The 22960-nt window shown below is 39.4% G+C and overlaps 1 protein-coding gene across 1 annotated transcript in view; it reads right to left on the minus strand.

Moving 5' to 3' along the window:
- SKAP1 (src kinase associated phosphoprotein 1) overlaps positions 1-22960 on the minus strand; it is a 428729-nt gene that overhangs the window by 278843 nt on the left and 126926 nt on the right. The gene's annotated exons all lie outside the window — the stretch shown is intronic.

Consider the following 22960-nt stretch of genomic DNA (forward strand, 5'->3'; position numbering starts at 1 on the left):
TTTTTCTCTGGAGGTCTTTTTAAAAATGAAGAGTTCTCATTGATCTGGAATTGTTTAGGTTTAGCACTTAAAGAAAGGGTTTGTGAACATAATAACTTTTCAAGGTAACTTCTTCTCTAGGTATTCAAAGTAAACCTCACGATGAGGTTTTAAAGTCCCTTTGGGGCTACCTTTCTAATTTCTTTCCTTCTTTTGGAAGAATTTATTCTACCAACAAATTTAATATATGGCTTCTCTTTCTCTGATTAATCTGAAAAATGTTTTTGACATAAATATCCCAAAAAGAACGTTTCCGTATATACGTCAAAACACAAAATAAAGATTCTATATGAAATTGAGTCTCATTTCATAGTACTTGCTTTTTATGGAAGTATGTAATAAATTCTAGATGATACTTTCAAAACTGTCTTATTTGTCTGTGTTTCCTTTTTTTATTCCTTCTGTTCTTTTCATAAAAAAAAAAACGAAAAACAAGTTTCATTGGCTGTCTTTTTTGGGCGTTGGTCTTTTTAAAAAAATCTTATTTTTTATCTTAGAATCAATACTAAGTATTAGTTCCAAGGCAGAAGAGGGTAAGGCTCAGCAACTGGGGTTAAGTGACTTGTCTAGGTTCACACAGCTAGGAAATGTCTGAGGCCATATTTAAACCCAGAACCTCCCATCTCCAGGCCTGTCTACTGAGCCACCTAGCTGCCCCAGGGGCATTAGTCTTGCTAACTCCTCCTTTCCATCCTCCCCCAATTAAATATTGAAAGGGGAAAAAACCCTTACAACAAATAAAGAAATTAATCTAAACCATAGGCATGCTCAAAAATACATGTGGCTTTCTGCACCTTTTGGTCAGAACAGGGGCAATGTGCTTCACGTAATATCCACTGGGGATATGATTGGTCATTACACTGAGTTTTTAAGTCTTTCAAAGTTGTTTTTTTCTTTACCATGTTGTTGTCTTTCCTGTAATAAATCTTTAAAAAACAAACAGTAATTCCCATAATTCTTCAGTACTGGTTCCAAGATGGCTACCTTGTTTTTAGGATTTTTATGTGTTTAAGATTTGCCAGAACCTACAACATCAGAGCTATCAAAGACATTAGAGATTATTGAGTTGATCCTCCTCTCATTTTACAGATAGGGAAGTTGAGGCCCAAACGTGACTCGCTCAAAGTCATATAGTATATATAATATGTGGAATTTGCACTCAGGTTTCTTTTTTGATGAGAATATAGCCTTCTTTCATCACACTGCTTCTTGGATTTTCATAGTCAATTGTCAGATGATAATGGCATTTTGCATTACTCTGGTGAGTTTGTTTTAAAACCCTTTAGTTTAAATACATTCAAATTTCAACTTGATTAGACAGCTCTTACATCAGTTCCTTTTACATATAATTACTTAATACAAGCTAAGCAATTACCGCCTGGATTTCTGAAACTGTTGGAAATGTTATAGATTTCTACATTCTTCCCATAACTATCCTAAATTCTGTAGAAACCTAGAAGTCTTACTGCAAAAAGTTCAAACAAATGACAGCAGCACAAACATATCTTTCCTTAAATACTAAAGTAATATGACATTTTGTTAGATCATAAGCTTTTTGAGAACAGTTTTTTTTTAAGTACCTACTATGTGCAAGGCAATAGCTTGTGTGTGGTGGTGGACAGAGGACCTTGTAATTAGGAAAATCTGGGTTCAAATGCGTTCTCTGACACAGTTTTATATATGACTATGAATAAGTCATGTAATTTCTCTGTGCCCCAGGCACAATAGATAGAGCACTAGTCCTGGAGTTAAGAAGACCTGAATTCATATTCACCTTCAGAAATTTACTAACCGTGTGACCCTAAGCAAATGATTTGACCTCTTGGGCAGCTAGGTGGCTCAATGGATAGAGTGCCAGGTCTGGAGTCAGGAAAGAAGTAGGCACCTAAAAAAAAAACCCTTAGTAACAATTCTAAGATAGAAGGGTAAAGGCTAGGATAATGGGGTTAAGTGACTTGTCCAGGGTCAAACATCTAGGAAGTGTAAGAGGCCAAATTGGAACCCAGGTCCTCCTAACTCTGGGCCTGGCTCCTTACCCACTGAGCTACCTAGCTATCCCCACACAGAAAGTACTTTATGACCATTTGTTGAACCGAACACATAAATGAGAGCAGTTGAAAAGGAAGCAAGAAGACTTGTGCATAACAGGACTATTATGTACTTCATCTCTCATTACTCCCCTGGAACAGCCCATCTGTCCCAGCCAGACCAACTTCTTTATCATCCCCTATAAACATCTAGCTTATTCTGTGAATTTCCCAGAAATGGTCTCTTCACTCCCAGCATCACTTTCTTCAAGACTTGATTCAAGAGTCACCTCTTTAAGAAAAAGTCTTTCCTAATTAAGTCATCCCCATGAGGATCCTTTTATGGGGGGTAGGGGACTGGGGAAGGGTGCTAAATTTGGAGTTGGGAAGAGATAGGGTCAAATCCCATTTCAGATAAGTATTAGCTATCTGCTAAGTGTCTAATACTACTACTTCCCCTGGGCAAGTCCTTTAACCTCCCTCTCTCAGCATGAGTTTCCTCATCTGTAAAATGAGATCAATACCTGTAACATACCTCATAGCACTTTTGGTATGATAAAATGTATTATTGTATTTTGATGCATATAAAGCAAATTAATGTATATAAAGCACACTCAAATGCTCCCTGGGCAGCTGGGTGGCTCAGTGGATAGAGAGCCAGGCCTAGAGATAGGAAGTCTTGGAGTCAAATCTAGCCTTAGACACTTCTTAGCCCTTTGATCCTGGGCAAGTCACTTAACCCTAACTGCCTAGCCCTTGCTTCTCTTCTGCCTTGGACCTGATATTTAGTGGTGATTCTAAGACAGAGGTAAGGGTTTTAAAAAAATTCTGGGTAAGCATCAACTATTATTGATCTATTATCATACTACAAGTCTGTCTCTGATTTGTTACATGTATTGCCTGGGTCTTCTATTATGCAGTTGTTGTAGGGATATTTTGTTTTCCCTCCAAAGATTTTATGCTTCTTAAGGATGTGCATCATAATCATTCTCTCATTCTCTCTCTGTCTCTCTCTCTGTCTCTCTGTCTCTCTCTCTCTCAATCTCTGTATCTATTTTCCAATTTTTCTTTCTCTTTCTTTTTCCTTATCTCTCTCTATCCCTGTCTATCTGCCTATCTAATCCTATAACATGCAATATGGTGCTATGCACAGAATAGATGATCAAAATGCTTGTTAGAATGAATGGATGTATGAACATCTAGAAATACAGTTTGTGAAAGAAATCCCTACTTTGAAAAATGTGTTAAAAAACAAACAACCCCCTACCCACCCCCCTGAAACTTCCAACAGAATCCAAAATAAGAGTGGGCAAATATGAATTTGCTAGCATATGCATTCATAGGACAGCCATGCAAATTAACAGGCCCATTGGCCTAGAGCTTAAAAGAAATTCAACATCAGAAAAGCCTCTTATGTAAAATGGAAAATAACAAAGCATAACAAAAGTTCTGCTTTATTACAGCTTCCTACCATTAACTTTTGTCAGCTGTACCAATCATCAATGATGCTGGAAAGTATGGGAAGGGCTGATAAAACCTTTTGGGGATTTTTTTTTAAATATTGCTTTTGAAATAAACACACCTATACTTTTCTCTGCAGAACCACCACAGCTGTATAAAAGCCCCACATAATATATGTGCATGTAAAGCATATTTTTTTGAATCAGTAGAGGCCAGAGAAATGAATATGCCCCCAGGAAGATACCTTTTCCATTAACTTTTATAAAGCCTTTCATTCCAAACTTTCATTAACATCTGACAAGCAACCCAGAAAAAGATTTCACTTCGAGCTTTGGTTGAGGGCAAAATACATTTTGGCAAAAACACCCAAAGATTAAAGTAACTGGATATATGTGACTATACTAATTTGTTTTGTTTTGTTTTGGGTGTGGAGAAAAGAAGGGGGGAAAAAAGAGAGAGGAGGCATGGACTACACTTTATGGTTGCCATGGAGGCAAGGTCAGCCTTCTAGACTTGGTTCTACCAGCAGAGTTCAGACAGGTCAACGTGTGACCGGCTCAAACTCCGGGGTTAAAAGTTCAAGCAGCGATGGAAAAACCAATATGTCCACGAAGAGTATGCTGTACAATTTATTTCAATTTACATCAAGCCATGCATATAAAATTTAGATAAATTCCATTCAAATCTGATGTTGCCTGACACACAATGTATGCAAACAGATGTCTTTGGGGCTTTTTCTGTGCTTTAGAAAACAACATTAAATTTAAAAATATGTCTCTGGGATTTCTTTATTGCATTACAAAATGAACATAATTTTAACTTAAATGTTTGCATTCTCTCTTCCAATTTTTTTTCAAGGGAGGGAGGTGTTAATAATTTTTTTAGTTCTCAATCTACTCTCTGTCATATTAAAAAGGATAATGCATATTTACAACTACAATCTCAGTGTTATTGTAGTTATAGATTCTATTTATATCCCTTGCCATTTTCTCTGAATTTTTCGTGATTGATATTTTTGATCTATCGATGGCTTCAACCTCCGTCCCCCTTTCTTCAACACTGCTGGGGAGCCAGCCTTCAGAAGGGTGCTGCATTTCCAAGTGGCCACAAGGTGGCTCCCTGCACCCCTTCTCCTGAGTGAATGGTCCATGTATGCCTTCGCAAAGTGCTCTGGGGATGATTCCTATCCTACAGACTACCATCTGTAAACAGAATGATATTTTCATTGTCTATTAAATGGGCCACAGCTTAGACACCGGCACACTAAGGTACAAGGCAAAACCAGGTTAAAAAGAGAGAGAAAAGGATAGGACCACAGTGGTGTTTTGTAAAACCGACTCTTCTTCCTAATATATATATATATATATATATTTTAAATAGGCTGCCCTTAAAGAAAGATTAGGCAAATCATATAAAACTTGAGAAGGGCTTGAATTTGATGTTGAGAAATAGAGGCATCTAAGTAGACTTCATAAGATTTCAAGAGAAATGAAAAACGAATCCTAAAGCAAGGACCCAGAATATGCACTTAGAGGAAGGGCTGAGAGTTTCCCTAATATCGATAAAAATAGCTGTTACTTTGTCCTTAAGTGACCTTGCACCAAATTTTTCGAGACATTCTGCCAGGAAGTACTTTAGCACCTTGTGCATGAAACAGCAAATTCTGTTATTTTGAAGCTTGAAAATCAGCAGAGCCGATACACGTGTAGAAGAAGGAGGAAAAGGGACTGTGGTTATCTTCCTGTTAGCTTGAAAATAAGGTGCATCTAGTATGAGTATATTTAATGATACATATCACCATTTTCTGCAGAAGAAAGCTGGGCACAAAGAGATAAATCATTTGTCCAGTTATGTGACAGGCCTGCCAAAAAGTCTGCACGCTAATTCTTCATCTTTTCTACCCAAACAAAAGCAGAATATTGGAGCTCATTGCCTCCGTATTTGAAAATATTTTTATAACAGACCCATTTGTGGGAAATTAACTGAATAGTTTCACTTTATTAGTGTGTTTGTACAGAAGTAACAATATCAATTTTTAGATGCTTAAGTGCTCCATTAAAAAGTAACAGTGCCTCTGGACTGTTTCTCCTCTTACTTTCAAAATATAAGCCTTTTCTTTTTAGTCACAAGTTATCACTTTTAGTTTTCCAAGTGAGTAATTTATTTTTAAGGGGAAAAAATATCGATTTCCAAACCTTAGGCTTATTTTTGTAGTTCCCATTTTAGCAAATGAATCTTTTTTTTTTTCCTTCCCCAAAACAAACTGAGGCTTTCGACAGTTACACATTTGATCCAAGTAAAGTAGTAACAAGATTAATGTTATAAATATTTCCCCTGGCTACATTTTCACAGCAAAGGAAAAACTCATGCTTCAGAACCTTTCTGATGCCACAGTCCAACCTTAGAAAGATTCCTTTTGAAGTTCAAACATGAATTCTATGCTTGTAGAGTAAATATGTGTTTTGTAATTCCCTGGTAAGCACCACTTGGTAAATTCTCTGTGATGGGTTTTTCTATCATTTCCTAATGATATTCCTACCTTAAGGTGGTATACTGTAAGTCAACCAAGAGTAAAGGTTTATTCGGATGCAAGGCATTGCATTTTCAGAAGCATGTGCATTTAAATACGTATTTTAAAAACATGCAAACCGGTTTGGAATATCTATTCAGAGACCAGGAGAGATAATCAAACCAAGTTTTAACAGCTGAAGAAAGCAGTATGCCTTTTTAAAATACTTACTAATGTGAGGTATAAACTCTTTAACCACTCTTTATTATCCCTGTCGCCGACTCCTGGATATCGAACGGAAAAATGTCCGTGTTAACTTTGAACGTTTATTTTTATTTGCCATTCTTTTTAGCTTAACTCTCTAGGATTGCTAGGAAATTCTGCCCTGATAGGCTGGCCTATTGAATAGAGACTAGCAGAACAAAATCTCCAATAGATGATCATGAGAATGATGTTCTGAAGACAGACATTCTTTTCATCTTTCACCCACCTTCCCACATAGACAACCTCATCAGGAGCCCCCCCCACCCCATTTTTTTTAAACAGTGGGCATACTGCTGCCAGAAGCTGAGCCCCAGGACTGCATACTCCTCGGCTTAGATGAGCTTTCCCCTATATTCTTGGTGACTGTCTCCTTTATGTCAGCTTCAGACTTCAGTTACCAGCATCCCCTTAAAGAACAGATGTCCCAGAGAAAAGCATCTATTCATTATTTGTTACAGTTTGGAGGTGTCTGTCCTCAGGGGTTTTTCCTGCCAAAAGATCTAGATGATTCCCGAGAGGAATCGACTTTCACAAACAGAGAAAAAAAGCTAGGCGGAGACACCCCAAGTTAGAGACACTGCGGGTCCACGTGAAGGGAAAATGCCGGGTTACAGTCATCCAGTTTCACATTCATCTCTCCTTCTTTAGCAGCATGAAAAATTACCATTAGGCAGATTTTTTTTCCCTGTCGCTGGTATGTGTGTGATTACAGTTGTTCATATTTTCCCTCTAATGAAGGGCTGTATGTTTAATTGCAAGATTTATTATATATTGTATATTGCTGTGTACATGCAAAACAGTTCATTGACATCCAAAATGCCGGTTGTTTATTCTGACATTAATGATCATACTTCTCAATTGGAAGCAAAAAAGCATTTGGGGAAAATGTGTTTCATTTCCTCCAAATAAATAAATTAATAAATTCAATGGAAGGAATGAAAGGGGTTGAAAAAAAAGGGGGTGGTGGTGGGGTGGGGGAAAGTCGAGAGATAAAGTATTGATTTATTTATCTGAAGTGGGGAGGGGGATAAAGATGGTTTATAAAAAAAAAAAAAAGGCCATCCTGCCCCATTCTGGGGGGAAAACAAGAGAGCTGATTGCTAGCTTTGTTTGATTTCACAGAGATCTCCGAACGAGCCTGGGTTCATAAACAGGTGAAATGATGGAGTTTATTGCAACACACATCAACACTGAAACTAAATAACTATGTTGCCATCTCAGTCCCACTGAAAGACGGATGGTAAACTTGACCTGCCGCTGGTACTATCCGATTGCCATTTTTTATTCCCCCTTCGCCGCCCCCCCAGGCTGAGACACAGTTGAGTAAATGCATGTGCACGGTCAGGTCAGGCCCCAGGATCGGGTGAAACTCCGTTCACATTTGCATACAGGCGGGGTTTCACAATGAAGGCCCATCTGTTCCCGTCACAGAGTACAAATCGAATGTCACCCAACTCACTGCAAACGATGGCAGCCCGGTCATTAGATGGAGGAACACTTAGCTCAGGTTACGGATATGGAACTGCTGATTTGGGTTTAAATACCTGATAACTGAAGACTTTTTATTACATGGGAACAAAGAATGAACCTTGAACTGTTCCGGAGACGACCCCCACACGGCCACGCACCCCCACTTCTAGCCAGCGCCGATACTTAACTCTTATATTTTTCCACCGTCTCCATTTTGGTATAAAAATGAGCAAGGCTGACGTGCCACAATGGACTGAATAATTACTTCGTGTCTTCGTCTTAGTCTTCTTCTTCTTCTTCTTCTTCTTCTTTTTTTGGGGGGTGGGGGGGAATCGAGGAGGTAAGGAGTAGAGAAAGGGATGTGGTAAACAGAGGATGAACTTTGGACTCCACATGCCCTGGAAGGTCATTAATATCCCAGCCGGGCTCTTCCTTGAACTTCTCCAGGATTTCACCAGGGTGGAGATTTTTGTGCCTTGAGTTTAATAAAAGTGTGAACTGACCCAGCCCCCTGCCCCACCCCCTTCCTTTTTCAGATGGAAACGTTCAAGTTAGAAACGCGACTGTCTCCTCTAGGAGTCAGAACGCCAGTTTCTGGTTCATCAACAGACCTGTTTATAGTTTTTTTTTTTTTAAATTAAGGATATCCATCAGAACTTTCTCCACAGATGATCTCCCCACCTAAAAGTAGCTATTAAACATGGCAAACAGAAGTCACATACACAGACAGAAGAAGTGGTCCATAGAGAAAGAAGAGCTACAGGAAGGAGCCAGAGCCCAAATTGGTGTAGTATCAAGGCTAGAGGGAAATTCACTGGAAGGAGGGATGAGATTTTTTTCATGTAAGGCTTACTTGAGTTCACAGCAAACTTTCCTTTATATGTTCTTCCTAGGATGTCGAAGAGGATCTAAATAACCTCTCAGTTTAATGCTTGGAGGTTTGGAAAACACCTGATAAAAATCCTATCTGGGAAGTACGGTGGATAATATTATTCCCATTCAAGGAGGAACAGACTGAGCCTCAGAGAAGTTAAGAGACTTGCTCAGTATTTACAGAGTCGGTATCAGAGCTAGGATTTGAACTGAAATCTTTATGACTTGAAATCCAACCCTCTTTCTACTATACTATAGGATCTTTCAATACAGCAAGATGGGGTTAAATTTTTTTTTTTTTTTGAGGAGAGACTTGGGTTCTCTGTTTTGAAAATAATCCTATAAGCATAAGAGTCACAATGAATGTTAAAATAAATTTAAGTCCTTAGGGTTTCATCTGTCAGTCCTCCTTGTGCATATATGCCTCATTTGGGTTCTTTAGACCTCGGTTTCCTCATGTGTAAAATGACAGGGTTTGGCTAGATCATACTGAGGTTCCCTTCCTAGTTTAATTTTCTTTCATTCAAAGAATATATAACATTCTGGCTTTGTGGCTAGAGGCCCAGATTTGGAGTCAGGAAGACATTAGGTGGGTGACCCTAGACAAGTCACTTAACTTCTCTCAAATTCAATTTCCTCATTTGCAGAATGGGATTGGAAAACAGTAGCAAACAAATAGGGTTGTTATTAAATGGGATAATGTTTATGGGGTACTTTGCAAATCTTAAGTGCAATTTAAACAAGAGCTGCTATTATCATCATCCTAGGAGAGATTATTAAAGAGGTAAATGATAACTGTTATCATTATTATTAATTATGATGCGTCTATGATTAGTTTCTCTTCCTGGTTTGCAGCCACTAAAGCTATCACTCTATGTACTGCAAAGACAGAAATTGTGAGGCTAAAAAAGATCTTTGAGATGACAGAAAAAAACAGAACTTCACTGATTTAGTCAAACCAGTTTTAGCAAACGCTTTTTTCAAGAGGAAGCTTGTTTAATTTTCCTTTTAACTAACGTATACGATTCTATTCTAGAGAAGAATGCCTGGGATTGATCTATAGAATCCCAAACCTTATCCCATTTATGGAAAACCCCCAGCTCCCTAGCCCGGGATTCTTTACCACTATGTGAAACTACTTCTCATTGTTTGTCCTTGAAAAAAAAATTGCCAGGAGAAAAGAAAAGATTTGGGAGCTTATTCTTTGCTCAGTTCATGCAAAAGGCTAGTGTGAACCTTAATAGAAGTTCTGCACGCACCATGGGGAGAATAGCCCCTTTGTTTCAGAAGAATAAGGAGGACAAGGGTGAACATTGGTTCTACTTTGTCAAGTTTAAGGGGAAACTAAAATCCACTAAGAAAACAACATTCTTGAGTCGGCTCCCTCAATCCTTAACTTGCCACATTTTGTTACCAGGCTGTAAACAAAAGCTACAAATTTGCATCTGGATGCATGTGGCTGAGTGAGTTCTTAAAGATGGACTATTTGCATCCCATCTGGTTGGATGTCTTGTGTGGGATCAGTGATAAGGCAGAAGAAACCAACAAGCAGGAAAAATAATAAAGCAGGTTTCCTTTCTGTCCACGTCAGGAGAAAATGTCCCATTAAGGAGGTGTAACTGCTTTAATTCCATCTCCCTAAAGGGATATGAATGAGAAGGGTTCTACTTATTTCAACATGATAAAACAACTCGTCATGGGATAGAAATATTGGCTGTTTGGTTTCTTGTTATGGGCGGGGGAAGGTGAACAGGAACTGAACCCTTGAACTTAATCTCCCCTTTGAACTCGTTACCTTTAACAAGATTCCCCCTGTGTTCCTCTTCAGACAAATTTCATCACAATTACAGTCCCTTCCACTTCGGTTAAAGATATATAATCATTGATTTGACCTAATTACCTGATACATCCCTTTTCTCTGCAAGGGGAAAGCTATAGGATGTGTGAACAGAAGCTGACCCCTGAAGTTTTGATATCCCAATTTGTATTCGAATTATCATAAAACATTTCCAGTTTTACCATTTTCCCTCCTTGAAGTCTCTTTTCAACCCATCTCTCACCCTCTACTACCCATCTCCCTCCAATCCCTTCAAATTTAACACTATCTCGTAGCTTTTAAACTGCTTGATAACAGACCTGCAGCTGCATCGTTCACGTCGGAAATGCCATTTTTAGGCAATAACGCTCGCCCTTCAGAAAATGTCGTCTTTGAGGGCAGGGGAAATGAGTGGGGCATGGAATAATGGAACTAAATGGAAGAGAGGTAAACAGGTGAGCTCTCTCCTCATCTGCAACCAGTATCAACCAAGGAAGCCAGCAATTCCTGGCCTTTTTGAAAATCCATTTCTCATGATCACCATTTAGGCACTTGGGTTCAGGAAAGAGGCATCCAGGGGCTCACGGCTCAGGCCCAGGCCAACCTAGGCAGCACATGTGCTCAAAGGCATGTGGGAACAGCTACCATCTGCCACACTGAAAGGAGTCTCGCTTTTTCTACAACCCACTCCCTCCGTGCGGGCAAGGAATCCTAAGGAAACTTCTATGCCACTTGTTCTAGAAAGAGGAAGAAAAAAGTAAGACCGGAAGTTATCTCTCCATTTTTCTCCCTACTAGGTAGATGGTTCTTCTTGTCTCAGTGGTCAATAAAAGAATTGCTTTATCATCTTAAAGAGGAAGGGCTTTGAGTACTGAATTTGAGGCTGTGGGACTGACTGACCTGGGGTCCCGAAGATTAAGTGCGGCTTCCCTGTTTACTCCCATTACACAGAGATTCTAAATTCTAGCAAGATTTAGAAAGTCCATTATATAACTGGGGGGAATGCTATGAAAAAAACTGATCAAAAGTCTGGATTTTATTTAGATTTTCATATCAGTTTCACTCCCCCAAAACTATTCATAAACTTTTAAAATTAAAAATGAAAACGACCTAGGTGGCTCATTGGATTGAGAGCCAGGCTTGGAGACAGGAGGTCTTGAGTTCAAGTTTGACCTCAGATGCTTCCTAGTTGTGTGACTCAGGGCAAGTTACTTGACCCCCATTGCCCAGTTTTTACCGCTCTTCTGCCTTGGAACCGGTATACAGTATTGATTCTAAGATAGAAGGGAAAGGTTTTTATAAAAAAAGAAAGGAAATAATATGATGTCAGTCCCTCCCTCAATGCCAAATATTTTTATACTGAAAACATATATAAAGTACAGCTTTTTTAAAAAAATCCTTATTTTCTTCAAATCTACCACTCTTCCACCTATAAGTCAATACACAGAAGTTAAGGGTTTAAAAATTTAAAAAAAAATTAAAAAAAAATCCTTATTTTCTATCTTAGAATCAATACTATGTATTGGTTCTAAGGCAGAAGAATGGAAAGGGTTAGGCAATGGGGGTCAATTGACTTGCCCAGGGTCACACAGCTGAGAAGTGTCTGAGGTCACTTTTGAACCCAGGACCTTCCATCTCTGGGTCTGGCTCTCAATCCACTGAGCCACCCAGCTGCCTCCAATATAAAGTATAACTTTGGAGGGTCCAGACCGATGATTCCATTGACTTGGGGAATCTCTGATGTGGAGTCTCCCTCCGCCAAAGCAAAATGGCAACATCCATAACTTATAGATTTGAGTGGTTACCTGTGCCCCTGGGAGGTTAAATGAGTTGCCCATATTGGAGAGGCAGGCTTTGAAGCCAGTGCTTTAACTAAAAATTCTTTCCTCTGAGAGAGAAACAGTTCAGGAGACAGAGAGAGAGGGAGGTTGAACAAAATAGTCCAAACACAGGCATCCCCAGAGTTAGTCTGTCTCTCAGATTATGAAGCAAATAGGTGCCAAGAACAGGTAACCACAGTGATGGGAGGGCATTGATTTGTTGGCGTGGTGCCAAGTGAGGAAATGAGGTAGGTTTAAAAAAAAACCTTCTGTCTTAAAATGTGATACTAAATATCAGTTCTAAGGCATAAAAGTGGTAAGGGCTAGACAACTGGGGGGGTAATTGTCTTGCCTAGGGTCACACAGTTAAGAAGTGTCTGGGGCCAAATTTGAACCCAGGGCCTCCTATCTCCAGGCTACCCTGAGCTACCCACCTGCCCCAAGACTGATTCTTAAAAATAAATTCTAGAACTTCTTTCCATCTTCAATAAATTAACATTTTTTGAAAAAAAAAGCATTTGAAACATAGGGGTCAGTGACAAAACACCACTCCTAATCTGCTTGTTTATTTTTGACAACTGAAAAATAATTAGCAATTGCGAAAAGCTCAACAGCAAACGGTCAACAAGGAAGATAATTGTTTTCATTTCTTTGCGGTCAGTTTAGGTACAAGGGCACCGTGTTCTCTCAGACACAAGGCAAGCAGATATTCCATTAAGTAATATTTGCATCATATCACTCCTGCCTCCAGATGTGTGCCACATGAACAGACATCACAGGTGGGAAAGAGGGAGGAAAAAAGGCACTGGAGAGGTCACGTCACCTGCTCCTGTCACTGGAGGTGCCTCTGTTCTTTCTCATAAAAATTAAATAACACAGAATTAAAGCAGGAAGAAGTAATCCCTCTTCTGAATCACAGCAGCAGAGTGAGACCCTGGATTTTATTTGCAGCAGTTTTAATTACAAAGTGAATTCAAGAGAAGCAGCAAAACATGGAGGAGGGGGGTTCAGACGGTGGAGGAGGAGGGAAGTATGTGGAGAAACTTTAAAAGGAGGAAACTTCACAGGGTGCATTGGAGCAAATCTTTAAAAGATTAGCATTAGATGGTGTAAAGGGTAAGCAGGGTTAGAGACTCCCACAAGGAAGACCAGAAAGGTTCCCATGCTACTGAACCATTAGGTAGAGCCTTTTAGGGTTGGAAAATAATTGCTACTCCCTTCCCCCAAGCACAAAAGTAACAAAAATACAAGTTACCACACAGGCAACTTTAGACAAATACCCAAATCTCCCCAGAGGGCCCTGAATGCAATATAGGGAGTATAAGTGAAAAATCACAGAAACTTCTTGGTGGAGGCTACATGCCAAAAATCGATCATGATATAAATAATCACATTTAGCAAGAAAACTGTTTCTAATTTTGTTTTCGTTATCTCAAGGCACTTAAGGCAGAAAGAGATGATATCTCCATTTTGTAGATCCAGTAAGTAAGAAGAGAATGATTTGCTAAGTCTTAAAATTACAATGGCACCTGGAGTGTAAGTGGCAAAGTGTGAATTTGAGCCAGAATCCTGAGCTCAAGGCTGAGCAGCATTGGGAGTGCTGTCTAGAAGGCTGAAGTGTGAGCGGCACTTCTGTCAGTTGCTAGCCCTGCAACCTTGAGCAGGTCATTTACCTATTCTCAGCCTCAGTTTTCTTCTATGAATATGGGATCTTAATTCTTGCCACCTATACCCACCTGAAAGGCTCCTTGGGGGAGAATGCTCTGTAAAACATAAAAACTGTTGAAAGATTATGAATTGTTGAGGCGGAGATGTGCCTTCTCCCCAGTGCTCACGGCTTGGAAGAATCTGATGGTTACCTTGGTGTGGAGGAGATTGAACTTCAGCTGTGTCCCATATTAACAAGAAGAGATAACAGGAAGCTGACAAAGCTATATGTGCTTAGTCTGGAGGTGACCTCTTTGCAGGACCATTATTAGCCTCCTTCTCCTCCTGTCATGGCTTAAAGACCATAGCTCCTGAGATACAACAACCTTCATGGATACCTCCTTCCCTTCTTATTATGTAAAAGTGAACCATTTTAAATAGACTGAAAATTTATATTCATGCCAATAAGATCATAATAAGAAATAAGAAAATAAAAAAAATAAGAAGGGATGATAGGACTTTTTTTCGTCAAAAGACAAAAACAAAATATCATTCTGTCCCTAGGAAAAAAGCTATGAAATGGTACTCTATCATGACTAGTGGCTCCCTAGTACCTTTACGATAAGATACAAGTTCTTCTCTTTGGCATCTTAATGCCCATCACTTCCTCCCACACATCTTAAGATCAAGACAAACTTATCTGTTTGCTATTTCACTTATATATGACATTCTTCCTCTTGGAAAGGCAATGGAATGGTGGGAAGGAGCCTATTAGATTATCAGATTAGAATTAATTAGACTAGAAAGCTATATGACCTTTGTTCAAATCCTACCTCCATTGTACTGAAAAACCTTGTGTGACTTTGGGCAAGTGGCATAAACTCTCTGGTGTCAGTTCCTTCATCAATTAAATGAAGGAGTTGGACTGAAATGGCTTCTAAGGTCCCTTCCAGCTCTAAATCTATAATTATTTGATTGACTCTCCGTCCCTTTGGAGATGGAAATTAATGAATTGTTTCTCATGCCTGGAATATGCTTCTTCCTCACCTCTACCTCTTAGAATTGTTAGCTTCCTTCAACTGCTGCCTCCTAAAATAGACCTTTACTGATCTTCCCAGCTATTTGGAAATACAACTATGTATTTACTGTCCAAATATGCTCTATTTACTTATCTATGTATCTACTGTCCCCCCCCCCCCCCCCGGTAGAATGCAAGCTCCTTGAAGGCATTGTTTTTTTTCTTTGTCTGTCCAGTGTCTAGCAAAATGACTATTATGTGTATATTTTGTTGTTGTTGATGTTCAGTTGTTTCAGTTATGCCTGTCTCTTTGTCACCCTATTTGGGATTTTCTAGGTAAAGATACTGGAGTGGCTTACCATTTCCTTCCCCAGCTCATTTTACAGATGAAGAAACTAAGGCAAACAGAGTTAAGTGACTTGCCCAGGTCACATAATTAGTAAGTGTCTGAGGCCAGATATGAACTCAGGAAGATGAGTCTTCCTGACTCCAGGCCTGGCACTTTATCCACTGCGCCACTCAGCTGTCTAAGTGTTTAATGACCAAAAATATTAGGAAGATAGATACACAAAGAAAAAACTGTCCATCCAGAAAGAAGGAAAAAGTAGGGATCCAAAGTAAGGCCAGAAAAAACAGACAGATAAATTTAGGTTGTCCTGAAGAGCATTCCCAACATGGAGCCAACATTGCCAAGAAAATATAACTATCATCAAGGCTGACTTCAGGGCTTGAGATAAAACCACCAGTTAGGTTCAAGGAGGCTGCCTCCATAGACCCCCAACTATCAGCAAGTTTGAATTAAAATGGAGAATGCTTTCCAGAAATGTTTCCAGAAATAAATAGATAAAAATATCCTTGTTTGGGAAAAGATACAAATCCCTAAATGCTGATATTAAAAAAAAGACCTGATCACAATTAAGAATTTAATTTCTAAAAGAGAGAGAGAAACACAACATTTTTAGTGTCACATAGATTTCGCTTCTTCCTTATGTGTCTTCAACCATAGAGGACCTTGGTTTTCTCATCTGTCAAGTAGGGAGGTTGGAACTGATGACCCTTTATGATATCTCCCAGCTGTGACATGCTTAGATTCTAAGAAGGGGAGAAGGGAGTGCTGGAACACTCTTTCAGCCTTGGTTTAGGAACTAGACTTGTGATTTCATGAGTAAAGGGAACCTATGAATAAAGTATCCTCGTATGAATTCAACTCAGCATCTTCTGTGCAACTTATGTCGTGTTAGGGAATTGCCTGGAGAGATGAATGGATTTGCCCAGTCACTCGGGCAAGATGTGTCCCCAGATCTTTCTGATTTTAGATCATCTCTCTATCCCCTATACTGCACTGTCTCTCTTCTAGCTCTGATGTATGTGCATATACATATCACTATAGAAATATATTTACACATATAATTTTATAAACTTATTTTAAAATATTTAATACAATATATAATATACATAATGTAAACACACAAATTATAGATAATTCTATTATTGTATTCATAACACAATAAAAATATATTCATAATTTATAATATACACACATATATGTTATATAAATCTGATGTGTATATATGTATACATGAGCTTTAGTGTATATGACTAATTATATATTATAATTCTATATAGTTAAATATTATATGTAAAGTATAATATATAATAAATAATTGCTATATGTAATTCGTAATGCATTCCATCATCATGCATTTATTAAATGCCTGTAATATACATATATCAAACATTGGACATTATATATATATATAGTATGACATAATATACAATAATTGTATATGATATTAAATCATGTATAATATACTATAATATATACAATATACACTATGCTATGTAATACTTTAATATACATGTCTACATACATATGGATATACATACACACCTACATATATACACATATATATGCTTATTTTAAAAAATGAAATACCAAAGCTCATCCATTCACAGACTGGATTCTGTCTAGGGCAGTTTTCACAAGATTCACAGGTTGACAAATTTAGAGTTGGTCACCTAGGGGACAAACCCCTCCTTTGATAAATAAGGAAACTGAGGCTCGGACAGGATGTGGAGCTTGCCCACGATCACATAGATAATAAAAAAGTAGAGCCAGGAGATGAACCTAGATTCTTTGACTCCAATGCACCAAAGCTAAGACTGTACCCCACCCCCTGCCTGCCATTTTTCCACCAAGAACCTTCCTTAAACCAAATCAACTCTCCAGGAAAAAAAAGTGTACTCATGGCACACACATTTCTTCTGTATTATTAACATTTTCCCATCATTATTTTTTTAAGTCTAGACAATCAAAAATGTCCCATCAAGTCTTAAATTTCTCAGTGTTTACTGATTACTGAGGTGTGAATGCTTCCTGAAAATTTAACAATGAACTCGGGCTTGAGCTGGCTTCTAGTTAAGCCTTGGCAGTGTCTGATGGTTACCTTGATATGAGGAGATAGAACCTCAGCTGTGTCCCATATTAACTAGAAGAGATAACAGGAAGCTGACAAAGCTGTGTGTGCTTAGTCTAGAGGTGACCTCTTTGCAGGACCATTATTAGCCTCCTTCTCCTCCTGTCATGGCTTAAAGACCATAGCCCCTGAGGTTCAGCAACCTGCATGCATACCTCCTTCCTTTGTTTCCTTGGCACCTCTGTCCCCACTGCTAGCTTCTCCTTCACTTGTGAGTTAAAATAGAGAGCAAAATAGACTGTAATACAAGCCTACTGTTTTAAGCATTTAATGGATTGCTTCTTTAGTGAAACATCTGTTAAAAGCAGAAACTGCTGCAATGGGTTGGGCGGAAATCACACGGTTTCTGTGCTCAATATGGATACCACACCAAACAGACTTAATTGTTGCCTGTAATATTCTCCATTTACATGTATGGAACCTGAAGTGCCAGAAAGGCCAAGAACTGACCAAGTTCAAATAGCAGATCTGTGGAAGTGTCATGATTAAATTTCCCAAGTGCCCATTGGGTCAGCCACTTAAAATGTTTTCCCATAAACTATTTTTAAAACCACTCTCTTTGGAAATATCACCAAATAACTTGGATATCAATAATTGTGATGGACTAGAAACTGAATGAATATCTGAAAACAAAGAACCAAATTAATGGGTCAGTCACTATGAGGCCTTCTGGACCTCAGTTTCCTTGTCTGTATAATGAGGAAGCTGGGCTAGATTAACTCTTAAAATAACTATAAGCTCTGATATTCTGTAATTCTAAGGTGGGAAGAAGGATATAGGGAAGTTATTTAAAACATTACGTATGTTTTAGTTTTTTTTTTAATGTGGGAATGTTCTCATCTTTCTCTCTTAGTTTCCCTGTTGTTCAGTTGTGTCTAACTCTGTGATCCCATTTGGGGTTTTCTTGTCAAAGACACCAGAGTGATTTGCCTTTTCCTTTTCCAGCTCATTTTACTGAGGAGACAGAGGAGAACAGGGTTAAATGACTCGCCCAGGATCACACAGCTATTAAGTGTCTCAGACCAGATTTGAATTCCAGAAGATGAGTCTTCCTAGCTCCAGGCTCAGCACTTAGATAATCTAGTTTCCTTCAAGAGTCAGCTAAAATGCCATCTCCTTTATTCAGACCTTTTCTGATACCCCTAACCTGCTAGTGCTTCCTTCCCCTACCCAGAAATTACTTCATATTTATTCTGTATATAATTATACACATAAATGTAGTTTCTCTCAGTAGAATGTAAGTTCTTGAAGGAGACTTATTTTATTTTTGGCTTTGTATGCCCAGTGCCTTGTACAGTGCCAGGCACAGGGCAGATTCCTCAATAAATTCTTGTTGAGAAACTGATGATCTCCATGACTCTCTCAGCATGGAAACTCAAACTAGGAAGAGATAATTCCTAGGAAGTTCACTGAGTCACATGACGATAAATGAAGTGACTTGCCCAAGGTCATACAGCTAAGCATCAGAGGAAATATTTGAACCTAGATCTTTCTGACTTTAAACCTGGCACTCAATGCTACACAGCTTCCAACTAAAGAATAAAGAGGGCGTGAATGAAATACTCCCCAATTACTTACTTAATTAAAATGGGCTTTAAAAGTTATCAAAAGCAAAGAAAATCCCGTGAGTTAGGAAATTTGACAAATTCAGGGGGAAAAGAGAAACAAAGACAAAATGAGATGCGACCAAATAAAACAGTCAACACATAGGGAAGAAAAATAATCCAAAATACAGATATTCAATGAGAAGTAGGTGCTCAGAAAGTATAACATTGGAAAAAACACCTCGGGGCAAAAAGAAAGAGCAAATGGGCTTGCGATGTGATATGACATTAAAAAAAATCTAATTTTAGCCTGCATATACAGTGGTATAATACATCATGGACCAGAGAGGCATCAACATCTCTATATTCTGCATGTAGGAACTGCCTGCCATCTTGAAACAGGCCACTGGTCCATCTCTCTTGCTGTGCTGTCATTGACAATGAACAGATGCTTCAGAGGAAAGCTTTGCTTCCCCCACTCCCCAACCCAGTAATGTTCCTAATTGTATACTACTCTATCTAGAAGAACATTTCTTCCTGACATCAGCCAGTCTTGTGTCTAAGACAGACTGATGGTTCATTCTTGTGACTTTGATTCTGGTTGGCCCACCCATTTAAGAGCTACTTAAACTTACATTAAAGTTGGAATCTTCACTCACCTGTTTTTTCTTACAAACCAATCAAGTTATACGCAAAATCTGCTGCCATCATGAGCGCTACAGAGAAGTTTTCATGGGTCCCCAACCACAAATAGCTCAGAGAGTATATTCCCTGAGCCTTCTCTTTTCCAGACTAAATATGCCCAATTCTCCTACTTCACATGGCACAGACTTGAGAGCATTTATCCTTTCTATCTTCCTGTAGACACTCTCCAACTCAACAAGTAACTGGGGGCTGTGCCTCAACAGTCTCCAGACCACAGCTGAATAGTATTCCTTAGCCTGCTTGATTGCTATCTAGCATTACTGTCACTTCAACTAGTGAAATGCAAACTCCTATTCTCCTTCCTGAAGGGCCTAGATTGGGTCCAGATCCTTGCTTGATATACCCCTTGTGACAAATACAATCCCCGTAGATAATGAAGAATCTTAGTTAGAGAGAGGTGGGATAAAGTACAGTCAGGGCTTCAAAATGAAGTCTGTGCTAATGTGGAAGAAATGGAGGAAGTTTTCCCCAGCTATGTTGACAACTATGGAAACACACTAATCATTTCCCCACCCATGTTTTGGACATTGGCAAAAGAGGCGCCCACTGACGTCACTGGTCCTACATCTGAAAACAACCGAGATCAACGATTCAGATGTGAACGTTAGAACCATGTTCCAGGTGTGTAAGCCCCTGAATTTCATTTCAGAGGTCACAAGTGCTCTTTCCTACAGAATTTTGATAAGAAAGCCCCTGATCAGGCTTCTTCCAGTCAACATTATTTAATGGAAGAATTGTCCTGGTTTTCCAGTAAGTGAAGGATGGAAATTCTGAGAAGAAAGAAAATTACTAGGGTGTTTCAGGAGGCAGAGATCCAAGAAGCACAGAGTAACATAGGACTGAGATGAAGCAAAAGGAAAGAAGTAGAAAAAGTTATGCCCATTACACTATGGAATACCCTTTCTTGAGTCAGTCGGAAACACACCAGGCAGCAACTCAGCAATAAGTCATAAGGAAAAATACCACTCTCTGAGGATGCACTAACACTCTAATAGTCTCTTTCTAGGTCGTGAAAATAAAATCAAAACATTTAATTCTCCATGCCAATCACATGTGTTCAACAAGTTAACAGTACAGCCTTTAAGTAGAGCCAATATTTCGAGACAAGGATGGCTTTTGAAAGTCATGTTTCTTTGATTATCCTTGGAATGTGGCTGCTGTGAAAGACTCTGAAGTAATGGAAACTTTGAGGGCTGGAGGCAACCCATAAGTGTTAAATAATAACAAGAGAAATGAAAGTTCTCCAGGCTGGATTTTGCAATTAAGGAACACAGGAATGGCAGGCTGTTGCAATGGCCATCGGATCACTCAAGTCAACACAACGTGAATTTATTATGTACTAGGCCCTGAGATGGTTGCTGGGAATACAAAGCAAAAACTAAACGGGCACTGGCCTCGAGGAGATTACATTCTACGGGAAGGCAGATTACTTTGGAGGGGAGTAATCAGATGGATTAGGGGAGAAGCAGAAACAACTGAAGGAACCAGAGAGGTTCATGTCGGAGGTGAGGCTCGAAGGGGCGCAGGGGTTCCAGGAGGCAGAAATGAGGAGGGAGAGCATTCCAGTACTGGGAGCATTCAGTGCCTCAACAAAGGCCAAGAGAGGAAAGGTGGAATGTCACATATGGGAAACAGCAAGAAGGCCAACTCAACAAATAATGATTAAGCATTTATGATGTGCAAGATTGACTGATACAGAGACATTTAAGAGAAACTGTTTGCTTAGCCAGAGGCATAGGCTACCTGGTTACATTTATGTTGTACCCCAGACCACCCCCAGATTGTATTTGATACAGAAGTGTGCCCCGCTCAACAAATATTTGTCAGATGCCTTCCAGGTGCAAAGGACCATTGCTAGGTGTTAGGAATGGCAACGATAAATGAGACATAGTCTCTCCCCTCGTGGATATTGCAGTCTAATAAGGGAGAAAAGAAATCTCAAAAAAGAATTCACATTCAATGTTTCACGCTCACAAAGCTCAGAAGTAGATGACATTATTATTCTCTTTCCATAAATCAGCAGTAGTTTCTTCTTCTCTTCCTCTTCCCTTTCCCTTCTGTCTTAGAATTGAAAATGAATATCAGTTCTAAGGTAGAAGAGGGGTAAGGGTTAGGCAATTGGAGTTAAGTGACTCGCCCAGGGTCACTCAGCTAGGAAGTATTTGAGATTACATCTGAACTCAAGACCTCCCCTCAGCGTGCCTGGCTCTCTATCCACTGAGCTACTTAGCTTCTTCTTCTTCTTTTTTTTTTAACCCTTAACTTCTGTGTATTGGCTTATAGGTGGAAGAGTGGTAAGGGTGGGCAATGGGGGTCAAGTGACTTGCCCAGGGTCACACAGCTGGGAAGTGTCTGAGGCCGGATTTGAACCTAGGACCTCCTGCCTCTAGGCCTGACTCTCAATCCACTCAGCTACCCAGCTGCCTCCCGCTACCTCGCTTCTTAATTGGTCTCCCCTTCAGTCAACAAGCATTTATTAAACACTTATTATGGGTCATGCTAAGCACTAGGAAAACAAGCACAATGAAAGATAGTAGCTGCCCTCAAGGAGTTTAGCTTCTAATGGAGAAGACCACAAAGAAAAAGAAGTTGAAAGGGGGTGGACAGGAAAGCATCCAACAGTGAAGGTGATGGGGCAGTTCCAGTGCAGCCCCCTCACCTTCCTCCTCACCTCTGCCTCTCAGAAGCCCAGTTTCCTTAAGGCTTACTTCACAGTCCACCTATGCCACCAAAGTAATGCAGTGGTGGGAAGATCTCAAAAGGCTCTGTAAGAGCCATAACTAGGAAGAGGAAAATAGAGCTTTGCTCCAGGGTGCCAAAATTTAAACAGCATCAACAAGATGTGAATTCCTTCTATTGGCAGAAATAACTGAACTTAGCACCAAGTTAGCAAGAACAAGTAGTTAATACCAAACTCAGAGCACTTTCTCCACCAGATCCCTTCCCTGGTGGGGGTCCCATCGTGGTCTTCCCCAATCCATATGATCTTCCAATTCAATTCAATTCAATTAATTTCATTTCAATTCAGCACCCATTCATTATGTGCCAACAATGTTCCAGGCTATGCTAGATAACAGAAAAACAAAGGCAAACGTGAAATTGTCCCTGCACACAGAGAATTCAAATTCTTTCTAATGAAAACCGGATATGCTTGTCAGAAAACATCACTATGATTTAGCAGGAGCTTCCCATTGAGGCAGCTAAGTGACACAATAGATAGAGCTCTGAATCTGGAGACAGGGCAATCAGAGTTCAAAACCTGTTTCAGTCACTTACTTGCTGACTTGTGA

The sequence above is a fragment of the Gracilinanus agilis genome, chromosome 4 (genome assembly GCF_016433145.1).
Source record: "Gracilinanus agilis isolate LMUSP501 chromosome 4, AgileGrace, whole genome shotgun sequence".
Lineage (NCBI taxonomy): Eukaryota > Metazoa > Chordata > Mammalia > Didelphimorphia > Didelphidae > Gracilinanus > Gracilinanus agilis.